Here is a 17,976-nt window from a genome sequence, read left to right as displayed (position 1 = left end):
TATCCTGCCAATTTACTGAATTCCTGTATGAGTTCTAGCAGTTTTGAGGTGGAGTCTTTTGGGTTTTCCACATAAAGTATCATATCATCTGCAAAGAGTGAGAGTTTGAATTCTTCTTTGCCAATTTGGATGCCTTTGATTTCTTTTTGTTGTCTGATTGCTGTGGCTAGGACTTCTAATACTATGTTGAATAGCAGTGGGGTGATAGTGGACATCCCTGCCACGTTCCTGACCTTAGGGGAAAAGCTCTCAGCTTTTCCCCATTGAGAATGATATTCGCTGTAGGTTTTTCATAGATGGCTTTTATGATATTGAGGTCTGTACACTCTATCCCTATACTCTGAAGAGTTTTGATCAAGAAAGGATGCTGTACTTTGTCAAATGCTTTTTCTGCATCGATTGAGAGGATCATATGGCTCTTGTTCTTTCTTTGATTAATGTATTGTATCATGTTGATTGATTTGCGGATGTTGAACCATCTTGCAGGCCAGGGATAAATCCCACTTGGTCGTGATGAATAATCCTTTTAATGTACTGTTGGATCCTGTTGGCTAGTATTTTGGTGAGAATTTTTGCATCCATGTTCATCAAGGATATTGGTCTGTAATTGTCCTTTTTGATGGGGTCTTTGTCTGGTTTTGGGATGAAGGTAATGGTGGCCTCATAAAACGAGTTTGGAAGTTTTACCTCTATTTCTATTTTTTGGAACAGTTTCAGAAGAACAGGTATTAATTCTTCTTTAAAAGTTTGGTAGAATTCCCCTGAGAAGTCATCTGGCCCTGGGCTCTTGTTTGTTGGGAGATTTTTGATGACTGCTTCAATTTCCTTAGTGGCTAAAGGTCTGTTCAGGTTTTCGATTTCTTCCTGGTTCAGTTTTGGTAGTTTATACCTCTCTAGGAATGCATCCATTTCTTCCAGATTATCTAATTTGCTGGCATAGTGTTGCTCATAATGTGTTCTTATAATTGTTTGTATTTCTTTGGCGTTCGTTGTGATCGCTCCTCCTTCATTCATGATTTTATTTATTTGGGTCATTTCTCTTTTCTTTTTGATTAGTCTGGCCAGGGGCTTATCAATCTTGTTAATTCTTTCAAAGAACGAGCTCCTAGTTTCGTTGATCTGTTCTACTGTTCTTTGGTTTCTATTTCATTGATTTTTGCTCTGATCTTCATGATTTCTCTTCTCCTGCTGGGGTTAGGCTTTATTTGCTGTTCTTTCTCCAGCTCCTTTAGGTGTAAGGTTAGGTCGTGTATTTGTGACCTTTCTTTTTTCTTGAAAAAGGCTTGTATTGCTATATACTTTCCTCTTAGGACTGCCTTTGATGTATCCCAAAGATTTTGAACAGTTGTGTTTTCATTTTCATTAGTTTCCATGAATTATTTTTAATTCTTCTTTAATTTCCTGGTTGACCCATTCATTCTTTAGGAGGATGCTCTTTAGCCTCCATGTATTTGAGTTCTTTCCGACTTTCCTCTTGTGTTTGAGTTCTAGTTTCAAAGCATTGCCGTCTGAAAATATGCTGGGAATAATCCCAATCTTTTGGTACCGGTTGAGATCTGATTTGTGATCTAGGATGTGATCTATTCTGGAGAATGTTCCATGGGCACTAGAGAAGTGTGTTCCGTTGCTTTGGGATGGAATGTGAAGTCCATTTGTTCCAGTGTGTCATTTAAAGTCTTTATTTCCGTGTTGATCTTTTGCTTAGATGATCTGTCCATTTCAGTGAAGGGGGTGTTAAAGTCCCCCTGTATTATTGTATTGTTGTCAATGTGTTTCTTTGCTTTTGTTATTAATTGCCTTATATAATTGGCTGCTCCCATGTTAGAGGCAGAGATATTTACAATTGTTAGATCTTCTTGTTGGACAGACCTTTTAAGTAGGATATAGTGTCCTTCTTCATCTCTTATTACAGTCTTTGGTTTAAAATCTAATTTGTCTGATATAAGGATTGCCACCCCAGCTTTCTTTTGGTGTCCATTAGGATGGTAAATGGTTTTCCACCCCCTCACTTTCAATCTGGGGTGACTTTGGGTCTAAATGTGTCTCTTACAGACAGCATATTGATGGGGCTTCTTTTTTTATCCAATCTGATAGCCTGTGTCTTTTGATTGGGGTATTTAGCCCATTTACATTCAGGGTAACTACTGAAAGATGGATTTAGTGCCATTGTATTGCTTGTAAGGTGACTCTTACTGTATATTGTCTGTCTTCCTTTCTGATCTATGCTGCTTTTAGGCTCTGTCTTTGCTTAGAGGACCCCTTTCAATATTTCTTGGAGGGCTGGTTTCGTGTTTGCAAATTCCTTTAGTTTATGTTTGTCCTGGAAGCTTTTTATCTCTCCTTCTATCTTCAATGACAGCCTAGCTGGATATAGTATTCTTGGCTGCATATTTTTCTCGTTTAGTGTACTGAAGATATCATGCTAGTCCTTTGTGGCCTGTCAGGTCTCTGTGGATAGGTCTGTTGCCAATCTAATATTTCTACCATTGTAGGTTACATATCTCTTCTCCCGAGCTGCTTTCAGGATTTTCTCTTTGTCTCTGAGGCTCATAAGTTTTACTATTAGATGTCGGGGTGTTGACCTATTTTTATTGATTTTGAGGGGGGTTCTCTGTGCCTCCTGGATTTTGATGCCTGTTTCCTCCCCCAAATTAGGGATGTTCTCTGCTATAATTTGCTCCAATATACTTTCTGCCCCTCTCTCTCTTCTTCTTCTGGGATCCCAATTATTCTAATATTGTTCTGTCTTATGGTATCACTTATCTCTTGAATTCTGCCGTTGTGATCCAGTTGTTGCTTATCTCTCTTTTTCTCAGCTTCTTTATTCTCCCTCATTTGGTCTTCTATATCACTAATTCTCTCTTCTGCCTCATTTATCCTAGCAGTTAGAGCCTCCATTTTTGATTGCACCTCATTAATAGCCTTTTTTATTTCAACTTGTTTAGATTTTTGTTCTTTTATTTCTCCAGAAAGGGTTTCTCTAATATCTTCCATGCTTTTCTCAAGCCCAGCTAGTATCTTTAAAATCGTCATTCAGAACTCTAGTTCCATCATCTTACTAATGTCCGTATTGATTAGGTCCCTGGCAGTCAGTACTGCCTCGTTTTTTGTTTTTTTGTTTGTTTTGTTTTGTTTTTTGGTGTTTTTTTGAGGTGATTTTTTTCCATCTTGTCATTTTGTCCAGAGAAGAATAGATGGATGAGAGAACAAAATGCTAACAGGGTAACAATGACCCCAGAAAAATATACACTAAACAAATCAGAAGAAACCTTCCAGAAAGTGGTCGCTTTTCTGTTCAGAGTTGTTGCTATTCTTTTCTTCAATCCCCTGTTGAGTTTGTAGGTGTTCAGAATGGTTTGATCCCTATCTAGCTGGATTCCTGGGACCAGATGAAATTTATGTCTCCTACTCCTCTGCCATTTTGCTCCTCCCCCCGGATGCCTTCTTGTGATGATATAAGATGATCAATGTCTGTTGCAAAGCTGACTTTTAACTGCTAAAAGTAGTTTCTATCTGTTAAGAGGTGGTGGCTCCAATACATCTTTAGAGATCACTCTTCCCTTGTTCAGGCTGTTCAATTAATTGAGCAAGGAGGCCTTTAGACTGTAGTGCTACCACACTCTAATGCTGTGGTGGCCTATGTAAGCAAACTGAAACCTAAGCCTGTAAATGTGTCAAGGTTATGAAATCAAAATGCTAAGGACACCAGTTACTAACAGCTAACTAGGCTTTACGCTATAGCCAATCAAATAATTTCTTTTTGCTTCCACACATTCTCTATATAAGTCTTTCCCCTAGCTCTTGTCAGTGGAGAACTCCTAACAATTTCCAGTTTGGCACTGCCCAACTGAAATTGATTTTTCGTCAAATAAACTCTTAAAATTTTTAATATGCCTCAGTTTATTTCTTAACAAGGCAAACCTCCTTCATTGGCCTTTTAATTATGTAGATGCAAGGATAATAATATATAGACACCTTATTTATTTCTCACAATAACCATATGATGGATATACTATTATTATCATGCCCATTTTACAGATTAGAACTGAGGAGAAGTTTATCAACTTTCCCAAGGTCATAGCAGATCCAAGGCTGGAACCCTGGTCTATTAACTCTAGAAACAGCTTGTTTTAGTTTCCTGGGGTTGCTGTGACCATTAACCATGAATGTCTATGCTGGAGACAAACACCCCAGTTAATATTTGAGGAAATGTGTTTTGTCTTAGGAGGAGATGAGGAAAATGGGGAAGATGTTATGGTGTTTATTCCCCCATGAATTTGATCCACTATGATTTCCATAGCCAGAAACTGGTGAGAACTTTTTCAAAATCTACCTTGTGAAATTCCAAACAAAAAGCAGAATGGTTTAGGAGTCCAGGGCTCAAGGTGAGGGGCAAGTTTGGGAATGTGTCATTCCTCCACCTGAAGGGAATCCACACCTGTCTGGCTCATTGAAGAGTCACTGTTGCAAATCATATCTTTTCATTATAATTTATTACTGATTATTGCTAAAAAATGTTTTCAGTTTTGGAATGTTTATATTTTATTGTTTCTAATTCTCCTGAGTTCTCTAGGTATATAATCATCTCCTTCTCTGAAAACAATCATGACATACCTCCTTTCTAATACACCTTCCACTTGTTAATGTTTCCTGAATTATCACATTATCTAAATTATAAACTGTATCTAAACTAATGAACATATAACATAGTTGAGCCTCAGAAGAGCCATTTGAATACAGAGAGGCCAGTAGCATAGCAAACAGCTCCAGAGATACTGCAGTGATTTCATAATTTAATGATGTTAGGACCAGCATGATGACTGAGAGCCGAGGACAGAAAGAAGGCTTTTTCAGAGCTTGCAGGAAGGCACATGTCAGAAAATGCTTTAGAATTTTTTTTTACTACTTCTATAACTGATTACAGAAACCACATAACACTGTAAAAATATTTACTTCTAGTTTGTAAAGCTCCATCATTTGATCACACCAGACACTGACATACTTCATTATAAACAAAGTAGTAATAACCTTTGTCACATTGGACAAGCAAAACTGCCTTTGTTTGGTGGGTATTCCTGTCTGGTAAGGTTTAAGCTGCTGCGGCTGCTGTGAAATCCCTCCTCAATCTCAGTGTTGTTTGTGATAACACACTCGTTTTCTCATTATTGACTGTCATTCCTCAGAGAGAAATGAATGCAAAAGAACAGGTACAAGTCAGTCAAGCCCAGTAGTCCATGATAGCAGCAGAGGGTGGAGGAAATATCAGCAAACTAATAATGTCCCTAAATAAATGCAGCCTCCTCGATAAAGCTGTTCAAGGTTTTTAATCAGGCAGGAGACTAGTGAAAGCTTTATTCTGTCCTTGGTTACTAAGTACTGCTCCCATTAACACAGGTCTTCATCAAGCATAATTAATTTGGTGTCCTGGCTGTAAAGTATGATTTTCAGAAACCATACCATCTCATTGTTTGGGTAGTGCTAATTGAAGTTTACAAGTAGAACATGAACGTAATGCCTACAGACTGGCTTAGTGAGTTAAGATTTTGCTTAAGTATTGGGGATTTTGAGCCTTCATTTTCTGCCAAGAAGTACTGAGTCACACAGAGTTCCCTATTTGATCTTGGCATATTTTTGACAATATCCCTAGATCCTTTTTTTTTTAAGATTTTATTTATTTATTTGAGAGAGAGAGAATAAGAGAGAGAGAGAGAGCACATGAGAGGGAAGAGGGTCAGAGGGAGAAGCAGACTCCCCGCTGAGCAGGAAGCCCGATGTGGGACTCGATCCCGGGACTCCAGGATCATGACCTGAGCCGAAGGCAGTCGCTTAACCAACTGAGCCACCCAGGCGCCCCATCCCTAGATCTTTTTATCATGCCTCTAATGATAAAGGAAAAGAAAAGCTAAAACAAAGCATTCTTTGTTGCTGAAGAAATGTCATAGCTGTTGCAAGCTTTATGTCAATGTATTTAATATAATAGTTTTTAATTCTATTATAAAAATAACACATATTCACTCTAAGTAACTTTAAAAATTAAAAAGCATGGAAAATAAATTGAAAACCTATAACACCACTACCCGTGACAACTTATGTTAATATTTTGGTGGTAATATTTTAGATTTTTATATATTTATATATAAACACCACTGATTGAATTCCTACTATGTAGTAGGACTACAGTAGGAATTTGACAGATGCTTTCTCATATAAATCCACAGAATAACTCTGTAAGACAGGTACTGTTATCCTCATTTTACAATGACATCCTGAGGCCCAGTGAATTCCCAGGATCTCAGCTAAAAAGTGGTAAGCCTAAATCATTCTGATTCTAAGTCTAATGCTTCTAACTTCAATGTTCTATTGTTTCTCATACACTCCAATAGCATTACACTGTATATGTTATATGTATACATATATATACACATATATGTTATACTACTTGGCGCTTGGGGTCTTTTATTCTGGCTTTCATGATAACCTTCCCAATCACAAGCATCCCCTCTGCTATTAGTTATTCCTAGAAAACATTATTTTTGTGAATGCATACTATTTCATCACATGAATATCTCAGAATTATTTATTACAACAATATTATACTGAGCATCACTGAACAGAAACCTTAGCCTCTGATTATTTCCTTAGGTTAATTCCTGGAAGATGAGCATTGCGAGAACTATGAATATTTTTCAGGCCTTTAATATTTATTCTGAAAGTGTGAGACAGTAGCTTATATATTATTAAAGATCTACTAAGTCAAAAACCATTCACTTGGGGAGTGGGGCTGAGGGATAAAAGTACACTGATGAGAAGAAAAGGGAGAGAAAAGAACAGAAAAATGGGGGAAAGCTTCTGCTTAAGAAATGAGTTAAACCAAGGATGAGCTGGGATCATAAGATGTTGCCAAATTTTGACAGCCTGTGTTTCTCTTTTCCTTTCTTTAGCAGATCCATCAAGTCTCCCCCTGCATAACTGTCCTCCCAGCTCTAATTAATTCACAAAGAAAACAGGAAAGTTGCTATCTGCCTTTGCAAGCACTTGCTACTCCCACGAGACAGGACTCCTGCTCCCCTTGCATGCCCAGAAGAAGGGCTTACTATGGTGCTCCGAAGCCACCGTTCAAGACTGTTCTGTGGCCCGTTGCTTACAAGAACAGTCTTGTTAAGACAGGTGTGACCAGATGGTCTCATTCTGTCTCTCCTGTTAAAATTCTTCTTCTTCTTCCTCTTTATAGTGAATATGTTATTTTTGAAATAGAATTAAACTATTATATGAAATACATTGACATAAAGCTTGCAACAGCTATGACATGTCTTACAGACTCCAGAAGCACCTGGGTAGCTCAGTTAGTTAAGGGTCTGCTTTCTGCTCGGGTCATGATCCCAGGGTCCTGTGATCCAGCCTTCATCAGACTCCCTGCTCAGCGGGGAGCCTGCTTCTCCCTCTCCCTTTGTCACTCCCCCTGCTTGTGCTCTCTCACTTCCGCTCTCTCTCCAACAAATAAATAAATGAAATTTCATTAAAAAACAAACAAACATAGACTCCATGCCCCACATGGAGCTTGAACTCACAACCTTGAGATTGAGACTTACATGTTCTACTGACTGAGCCAACCAGACCTGTCTCCTGCTAAAATTCTTACAAAGGAAAAGGTTTCATGGGCTAGCCTTTGTTTAATTGTCAGCTAGTAATCCATCTTTTCTTCACTGTCAAATTCTCATTGAACTGACTTATTCTTCCATGGGGACACTGAGGATAAAAGCCTTCCAAGACACTAGATCTTGTTTCCAGTCTCATCTCTATGTTTTAGATCTCTGATAGCTGGCCATGATGTTTCTAACCATGCCTTCCTGGAATGTCCCTCTTCTTGTGTCTACAGTCTGCATCCTCACTGCAGTCCCATGAAATGCCCTGTGAATGTGACCATCTGGAAACAAGTTAGCCGTTTTGATGTCTGGTACCTTCTTTTTTTAACCGAGAAACCTACGCTTCTGCCTGTGTGTTTTTCTCTATGTGCTTTTAAAAGCTAGTAAAATGACACCATTTGACTCAACAAACAAGCATTATTAAACAGCTATTAAATGCCAGGCATTCTGTTAGTTTCCAAACATAAACAGACTACAATCATGGATCCTATCCTCAAGAAATGTCTAGCTTAGTAAGTCAGATAAATATACAAATAACTCAGTAGAATAGATGTTTATAAGTAGCCCAGGGTACCACAGAAAAATATCTAAATTAAAATGAAAGGTGATGGGGGCTTTTCAGAAGAAATGAAAAGAGTATTAAATGAAGGGTGGACGTGAAGTAGGAGGAAATGGGAAAAGAAGCTGTTGATGGAAGAAATGACACCAGGAAAAAGGCAGGGGTCCTTGAAACCACCTGATATGATAGACAAGGTGGCCAGATTTAGCAAATACAAATGCAGGATGCCCAGTTAAATTTGAATTTTATGTAAAAAGAAAATAATAATGCTTTTGTATAAATATGTCCCATTCAATATTTGGAACATACTTACACTAAAATATTATTTGTTATTTATCTGAAATTCAAATTTAACTGGGTGTCCTGTATTTTATAGGGATTGGCTAGTGATTTGTGGACTGAAACAAGAAGTGAATAATGATACAGCCAGAAGAGAGGGGTGTGGATAAAATCACACATCAGTGCTCATCCAGTCATTTAAACATGGTCCTAAAAGCATTATTGCTCATTGGCAGATTTAAGGCAGGGCAGTAATGATCATATTTGCATGTTAAAGGCTGGCTGGTCCTCTCTGTGGGGCTTGAATGCTCCTGGCCAGACTGTCGAGGGGCTCTAAGTGAAGAGGAAGGATGTTTGAATCAGCCGGTGGGATTTTCTAGCTGTCACTCCTGCTCTTTGTACTGGCTTCTCCAGTGTAGTTCTGATGGTTTTTAGAAAGGGCTTCCTAGATCACCTTTGATACTGATCTAGTAGCCAAAATCTGAAACTAAGGACACCTAGATCTTGTAGGTGGGGAATGCACTGGCAGTAGAAAAATATTACTATTTCCTGAGCACATCAGATGGGCCTGACAGTACAAATGTTTAAAATTCCAATGGATTTCTACATACAAGATTAGACAAAAAACTGTAGAGAAGCAGCACTTGGGCTGGACTCTTCACTGATCCTTTGAAGAAACAGAGCCTCTGATCTCATGCAACTTTCCCCGGCCACATGGCTAGTCAGGGCCAGCGCTTACCCTGAACACCAGCTCTTTCAACAATGTCAAGGGGCACCTGGATGGCTCAGTTGGTTAAGCGTCTGACTCTACATTTCAGCTCAGGTCATGATCTCAGGGTCATGAGATCCAGCCCCACATTAGGCTCTTCATCGGGCATGCTGCCTGATTGAGATTCTCTCTCTCTCTCCTGCCCCACCCCGCCCCCCAATTGCACACTCGCTCTCTTAAAAAAAAAAGAACAATGTCACTTGTTTTCCTGGTTAGCCCAGGTTGATGAAACAACAGCAAAATGGGGTGCAAGGTGTGAAGTCAGACACGAGGGAGCCAGGAGTGGGGCAGAGTGGGCTGTTAGGGGATGAGCACTACGTGTTGCCAGCTTTTGAAGAGCTCATGGTAGAGAAGAAGAGAATGGGCATGGCTAACAATAATATAATTGGGCCTAGGATAAATGCTCTCAATGTGAACAAATTGCTATGAGAGCTGACAGGAGGAAGGAGAGACTCATTTGGAGTAAAGAAACTGATAATGACTTTATAAGAAGATTGCAATTCACACTGCGCTCTGCAGGAGCAGGGGTGGATGATGAGAGACTAGAGAGGAGACATGAAGTCTTCACCAAGTTCAAAGTAGTCCTGCGTGTCCGGGCCGCACACAGGCCTTGTGGGAGGGATTGAGAATGAGAGTGTTAACAGGTGGTAGGTGACACTTGGTAAAGAATCTTGAAGTCTCTGATAAGGGGTTTGGCCTGTATTCTGCAGACATGAGAAATTATCAAGTGTGTAAGCAAGACAATAACCTAGTCACATCTGCGTTTTAGAAATATGCAAACAATGAATCATGGAACACCACATCAAGAACTAATGATGTAATGTATGGTGATTAACATAACATAATAAAAAAAATCCTCAACAAAATATTAGCAAACTGAATTTAGCATACATTAAAAGAATTATTCCCCATGATCAAGAGGGATTTATTCCTGGGTTCCAAGAGTGGTTCAGTATTCACAAATCAACTTGATACATCACACCAACAAAGGAAGGGATAAAAAGGGAAAAACGAAGGGGAGGAAATCGGAGGAGGAGACAAACCATGAGAGACGATGGACTCTGAGAAACAAACTGAGGGTTCTAGAGGGGAGGGCGTGGGGGGATGGGTTAGCCCGGTGATGGGTATTAAGGAGGGCACGTACTGCACGGAGCACTGGGTGTTATATGCAAACAGCGAATCATGGAACACTACATCAAAAACTAATGATGTAATGTATGGTGACTAATAGAACATAATAAACTAAAATTTAAAAAAAATTAAAAAAAAATAGAGCTACAGCAGCAGGTGGAGATGGCACGGAGAAGGGAGGAATGTAAGATGGGAAGGCTAATCGGGAGTTTTTCCAGTTTACTCTGTGGATCTCCGGGCTCATAAGCTGCTACGTGGGGGCAGAGAGGCTCCCAAGCATGTTTGGAGACAGTGACACTTATGTTTCTCTCTTATGTCTCCAACCTATTTGAACACAGACCTTTTTTTCTGTAATAGTTCTATGGAACTAACAGAAATGACATTCAAAGTATTTAACAACCAATAATGAATAAACATTAATCAGAATGAATGCTAGAAAGGTCCTGGAAGCCCTCTGCAATATCAGGCATGTCCCAGATCATGAAGAGGAGGTAGAAGGTGCCAGTTGAAGGGCCAGGGCAACTTAGGATGCAGAGGCAGCTCTCAGCATCCAGCTCTACAAGCAAAGTTAAGTTGCTAGTGTCAACATTTAGTGAATAAAAAACACTTATTCAGGTCTGCATCCCCCCATGCTTATTGCAGCATTATTCACAATAGCCAAGTTATGAAAACAACCTATGCATCCATCAACAGATGAATGGATAAAGAAAATATGAAATATATATAGGAATATGATATATATTATATTACATATATTATGGGATATTATTTAGCCATGAGAAAGAAGGAAATCTTACCTTTTGTGACAACATGGATGGACCTTGAGGGCATTATGCTAAGTAAAATATGTCAGAGAAAAACAAAAACTGTATGTTCACAGTTATATGTACATTCTTAAAAAGCTGAACTCAGAGAAATGGGGTAGAATGATGGTTACCAGGGGCTGGGAAGGGAGTGGGTAACATGGGGAGATGTTGGTCAAAGGGTACGAACTCCAAGCTATAAGATAAATAAGTTCTGGGGAACTGATATGCAGTATGGTGACAACAATTAACAATATTATATAACCGAAAGTTGTTAAAGAGTAGATCTTAAATGTTACCACCACATACACACACAAAGGTAATCATGTGAGGAGATGGAAGTGTTAACTATTCATATTGTGGTAATCATTTTGTAATATATACATGTGTCAAATCATCACACTGTATGCTCCAAACTTACATATGTTGCATGTCAATAATATCTCAATAAAGCTGGAAAAAAATAAAAATTTAAAAAATAAAAGCAACAATAATAAACTGATTAGATGGTAGAAAAACAAAAAACAAAACAAATGAAGAGCTTTCCACTATCTACTCAGAGTGCGCATCAAACTTTATCTGAAACCAGACATCTACCTATAGTCTTCTCTGTAGCAAGCAAAATCATTTCCTATTTTCAAAAATGCCTTGTTTGATGTTTTGTTGTTGTTGCTGTTGCTGTCTCTATGTAATTGCATAGAGTACGTTTCCAAAGCATGTTCAAGGAAACATCAATTTTCAAGACCAACACCCACCCAGGTTGCTCTGTACAACCAGGCTAGTTGTAAAAATATTAAAACGCATCTGTAACTGTTGCAAAAGCCCTACTTTATCATGATAGCAGGAATTAGGTGCAAATATTTCCAGAAATTTCTTTCTCCTTGCTTTTTCTACTTCAAGAAGTCCACTCCTTCCCACCTCAGGGTCTTTGCACATGTATTTCTTTTACTTGCAATGTTCAACCATCACTACCACCACCCTCTTCTAGCAAAAACCTCGTCGTGCTCTCATATTTAATCTAAGACCTATGTTTCTGTCTTATTCAGTCTCACCTCCTCAGAGAGACCCACCATGATCAACCTATCCAAGGAACCACCCCTTTCTAGTTGTTGTCTCTACCCCTATTAGTTCCCTTCCTAACTGTATAACAACTTGTATAATTTTATTAGCGTACCATTTTTCACTCTCAACTCTACTAGAATATAAGGTCTATGAAGATGGGATAGTGTCTGCCCGGTTCACCATTATATCCCTAATACCTATAACAGTGTGTGGTACAATAGCAAATGTTCGGGAAATCCCTGTAGAAGGAAGAGAGGAAGGCCGGCCACTACTCAGTCAGTCTGGAATACTGGTAATCATGGAGGGTCTCCCGGGTCTTGAGGTGAGCCCTTCCTTCTTTGCAGGAGACCTTCACAATCAACTTCACAGAGTTCCTCCTGATAAATGTAGAGAGCTTGAGCGCCTTGTGCTAAAGTCAGGCAACCATAGTGTGACACGTTTAAACAAGCTAACTCAGATCTTCCAGGCCTCACATTTATGTATTTGACTATTGTTCCTTCACAGCAGCAGAAGAGTGCTTTGTTCTTCCTGATTATCTCATATGCTGTACACATTGGTGGTATATGCAGATAGTGCAAGCAATACCAAGCAGGGCCAAATGCACGCCAACCATGCTGCTCCACAGCCTAAATGACTTCTTTCCATGTTTTGTCTTCCACTGCCACAACTGTACCTGTTCTATTATAAAATTTGGTGACAGTATAAAATATAAGCCCTAACTAATCTAATTATGCTTTTCTCTTCTCCGGCATGACATAAAGAAGGAAAGAAATGTAGGCTTGATCATCCAATGGGACTCTGGGAGAAAGTTGATGCATATAAATTATTCTCTTTAGCTTTTCACCATAATTTTTTAACAAAATCTTGGGAAGCTGCATAATATTAAAAGGAAAAATGAAATGACCTACACATTTATAGTCATCTTCCAAAACCAGAAAAGAGTTACTGATACATTTGTTTGTATATACAAGTATAACAATAAGGAACTTAATAGGAAGGAAGGAAGGAAGGAAGGAAGGAAGGAAGGAAGGAAGGAAGGAAGGAAGGAAGGAAGGAAGGAAGGAAGGAAGGAAGAATGGCGGGGAAGGGAGGGAAGGAGAGAGGAGGAGAGAGGAGGTGAGGGGAGGAGAGGAGAGGCAAGGCAAGGTAAAAAGAAAGAAAGAAAGAGGCAGGGATGGAGGAAGGAAGGAAGAAGAAAAGGAAAGGAAGGAAGGAAGGAAGAAGGATGGGCTGAAGGGAGGGAGAGAGGAAGAGAAGACAGATACATAGATACATAGATACATAGATAGATACATAGATAGATAAATAAATACATAGATACATAGATAGATACATACATACATAGATCCTTAGAAACGCAGGTGGAGAGAGATGATAGACCTACATTGATCTACACATACATATACACACATAGAGAGAGAAGAAGAAAGAGAGAGCAAAAGCTTACATTCTGTTAGTAACTAACATGCATATAGAACTTTATCATTTATTATCATGTTATACATTTTCTGATTGATTGTCAGGACACATCCATGGTTGGTTAAGTAGGAGTTATTCTCCAGTTTTATAAGCAAGGACACAGAGTCAATAGCCATCTAGTGCTGCTTTGGCCAAGGTCACACAGCTGGGAATGGAAGAGCCTCCTAGGATGCCAGCTTATTCCCTGTCCACACTCTTCTTTTATATGTTCTTGATGCAGACGCTTTTCTAAGAAACAAAACCCCTTAACTTTATACAATCATTCATTTAAGGTTTGGGCATCTGAAATACTTTTTGGTGTAATATATTTTATTTCTAAGTTAGAATATTGTCTGTGGAGTGTGTTTCTAATATGCTGGTTCAGCAGAGTTTAGGAAAATTTATTAGTTTTGGCTTCAGCAGTCCTGAGACAGTGCACAATTTGCTGTGTTCATCTGTATTCACAAGCTGCCATCAGACAATGTCTTAAACCAGTTGAGCCCAGAAATCACTACCTGGTACTATTTCTGAGATTGAACTAATACTTGGGCTATTAGCTTACTCTTCCTAGAAATCCAACCACTAATTTTCAATCCAATGTTCTGATTTTTATTGTGTTGATATTCCTGATGTATGTTTTAATTAATCCCAGTTCAAGGAAAGAAAATATCAATTCACTTTCATTTTTTCTCCTCTGAATGTCTTTCCAAAATGAGGCAGGGGTAGAGGGTTTTTTTCCCTCAGTGGCAGAAATTGGAAGAGAAGTTGGCATGTGTCCAGTGAGTTGAAGGGAAAACACACAGATCAATGAAAAGAGGAGAAACAGTAGATTCTTACTAAAATTTGTTATTTTTTCTGTTTGAGAAATGTTATAACTTATTTTTTGAAAAACTCATCAGGAATCAAAATTCTGTAGATCATGCTCCCTCGTAAACTCTTTAAAAACTGGGGATAGTCATAGAAGACATTCGGGAAATGTTATCTACTCTATTGCCCTGGAAGAGTAACAGTGTGTGTGAACCTAATACCTCTGAAACATCACTGGGAGGTGGGAAGGGCACTTTTTTTAGTATAGTCCAGTGTCATAAAGTTATTTAACCATAAAACTTGATTTTTGAGGACAATTCATATTAATCAAAGAATATACTTTAAGCTACTACTGCATTCATGTTTGAGTTTGATCAATTTATTGTCCAGTTGATTTTAATATTAAAAAATTTACTGAATTATGAGTATGTTGAGCACAATCAGTGAGGCCAGCATGGTAAAGACTAGATGAGAGAGAGTGGGATTAGGATTAGGTTTATAGTCAAGGCAATAAAAGATTTCTTTCTTTCTCATACTCTGCCCCTGTGAAACTCCATGCTTATGATATGGACAGTCTCTTTCCATCCTGCCACATAGTTGCTTTTTAGTTGCTGATTCTATTCTCATAGCCCATGCTAGTAATATAAACAATTTCCCAACAATATCCTTGTTCAGCAGAGTTAAACATTTTTTAGACATCCCTCATGTTTATCTTTTGCAACTGTTTCTGTAATTTTGTTTGTAGGATTTCACACACCCGTCTTCCTTGAATTGCTCCTCAGAAGCCTTCATTTCAACTTTTTCCTTCTCTTCCATTACCATTCTACTTTTTCTCAGTAGCTCAGTGAAATGATGGTTTCTTCTGTGACCATTTCTAAACACTTGAAAGGAAATTGAACAACATAGGAGATTTCCTGTCCCTGCTACTCCTAAGGATGTGTGGAAAACTACACCAGGAATATCAAAACCAAATTGTTGGGCTGCATTCAGTGGGTTTGTGTCTTAATTGCAATGTTTGCTTACAGAGACATTGATATTAAATTTAAGGCTGAATTTTAAAAATAGATGACATCAAGTGATGGGCTTCATGAAACTGAAAGTAGATTGGGATGAATTAGCTTTCCTCTCAACTTGTGCACACAGTGACCTGTTTAATCTCAAATCGTCCTATGCCCAAGCATTATGATGCCCTCTGGTGCCTGGAACACAAAACTCATAGACATTTTATGAAATGACCATCACTCAGAACCCTTCTATGCTCTTGAAATGACAGAAACTCATTTTTGTGAATTGTGATCCTCTCCCTTAGTTATGTTTATGAAACTTTCCCCAATAATTTCTGTTGACTTCACATAAATATAGATATTCCATACTTTTGCTCTAAATTTGTCTACTAAAAAGTAACTTTTACGTGAGAAAAAAGATAATGAAAATGAAAGGTCATTTTTTTATAAGGTTTCTATCTTTTCCAGCTTTTTTTTGCCAATTAGGTTGGAAATCAGGTGAAGGGAACTTAAGAAAGCTAAACCATTCTCTTAGTACCATGTTTTACATTCCTTTAAATGAATTGTTTTAAGAATATTCCTGAGGCCTCTGTCATCCCAGGTTTTCGGAGAGTTATGCAATGTAAAAGAGAATCAGTGTGACTCCTCAATTGGTAAAATTCTGTTTAACACTTAATGTATTACCTAACACTTTGTCCTTTAAAATTCATCCCAAAATGACATGTTAAACCTCTATTCATTTTAAAGCAAAAAAATGAATAGAGGAGCATGAATAAAGGAAAAAAATAATAAGGATCATAAAAAATTAGGGAACTGGACAGCCAGAAAGTCTGGAAACAGAGCAGTCCTACTGTGAGCATTTGCTTTCTGTGATAAGATCAGTGAGTTCTTGGATCCTTGGATTCCAGCTTACTTCCAGAGCTACATAGTCATGTAAGTTACAACTTCATAGGAACAGTGTTTTAAAATGGCAATCATTCTTGTTTCTCAGGATATAAGCAAAGAAAACAAGATGCTCTTTTCCCAACAGTTATTTTAGGACTGTATTTATGATATGTCTACAATCAAGGATTTTCCAGTCACTATTGAGAAGAAGGGGTGAGCTTTTTTCATTGTCTGGGAATAACAGTTTCCATCACATTATTGCCACTGAGTACTAAAATTCTGGGATTTCTTTTCATTCATCAAGCTTACTTTCAAGAGTAATATCACACTCCTAAAACCAATTTATTCTTTCATTTTTCTCAAAATCTGATCTCGGGATGTAGACAGTTAGGGATCCTGATAATTCAGACCTAAGAAATGTTCACAGACCATCCCTCCAGTTTAAAAAAGAACATTTAGGAAGAAATAAATCTTTTATTGCCTTGACTATAAACCTAATCCTAATCTCACTCTCTCTCAGCTAGTCCTTACCGTGCCTGCCTCACTGATTGTGCTCAACATACTCATAATTCAGTAAATTTTTTTAATATTAAAATCAACTGGACAATAGGAAGTGTGAACCTCAAGCTCAAATTATATCTCCAAATGAATTACAGCTGAGTTTCTTCTAATTTTTTTCTTATTTTTGATTTGAAATACTACTTCAATGACAACATTTGTAAGTTTATTCTATATAGTTGAAGCATAGTTTGATGAAAAAAAGTTTTTATATAAGCAGATTCACGGCTCTAAATATTTGAGTGTCTCCCATATATAAGAGAAATGACAATTTTTCTATGTGACATATGAAAACAGATGTAACACCAAGGGCTGGAATGTACAAAGATATTCTCGTAGAAATTATATTCTGATAGAAAAAAAGAATTGTCTAAGAATAAGAATCAGAAGATGCTTTGGAGAACAGTGAAATCTCATCCTTGGTGAATTTAAAGGAGTGGCTCAGTCAAGGATGCTACACAGGTCATTCTTACATTTTTATTGAAGCCTGGAGAAAAGGACCATAGCCTCCCTTTCAATCATGACCATGATACTCGTTTCTCAAATACCTGGTAGTTGAAAAGGGTGATTTGAAGAAATGGTCAGGGAAAGGGAGTGGAATATCTACTTAACACAAATACTGTGTGTGTACAATATGCTTTATTTCCATTTATTTAATCAGTCCTTGTGAGATAGGCATTACATCATTTACTGATGAAAACCTGAGATTCAGACATAAGACATGGCAAAATAAATTTGAACTCTAATACTCCAAATTTCAAAATTCATGTTCCTTCCACACACAAAACCACTTCTTTATCCTTACTTTGCAATTACTACTACAATCAATTGTCTTCAAGACCAGTTTTAGAAAGAGATTTAAAAGAACCTCTGCTAACTCATTTTTCAATAAAAAATGCATCCTCAAGGCATATGCCATTCCATTATGCTCCTTGGGAGCTGCTCATTTCTGTATTTTAATGAGGACTGTGCATTATATGTGTTCAGGTCTGTTGATGATTGCTGGGAAAATGCTCTC

This window comes from Eumetopias jubatus, unplaced genomic scaffold (genome assembly GCF_037043125.1).
Source record: "Eumetopias jubatus isolate StellerSeaLion01/CBP00866 unplaced genomic scaffold, mEumJub1_p1.0 scaffold_3, whole genome shotgun sequence".
Lineage (NCBI taxonomy): Eukaryota > Metazoa > Chordata > Mammalia > Carnivora > Otariidae > Eumetopias > Eumetopias jubatus.
The sequence above is the reverse complement of the archived record's forward strand: the minus strand, read 5'-3'. Positions refer to the sequence as shown.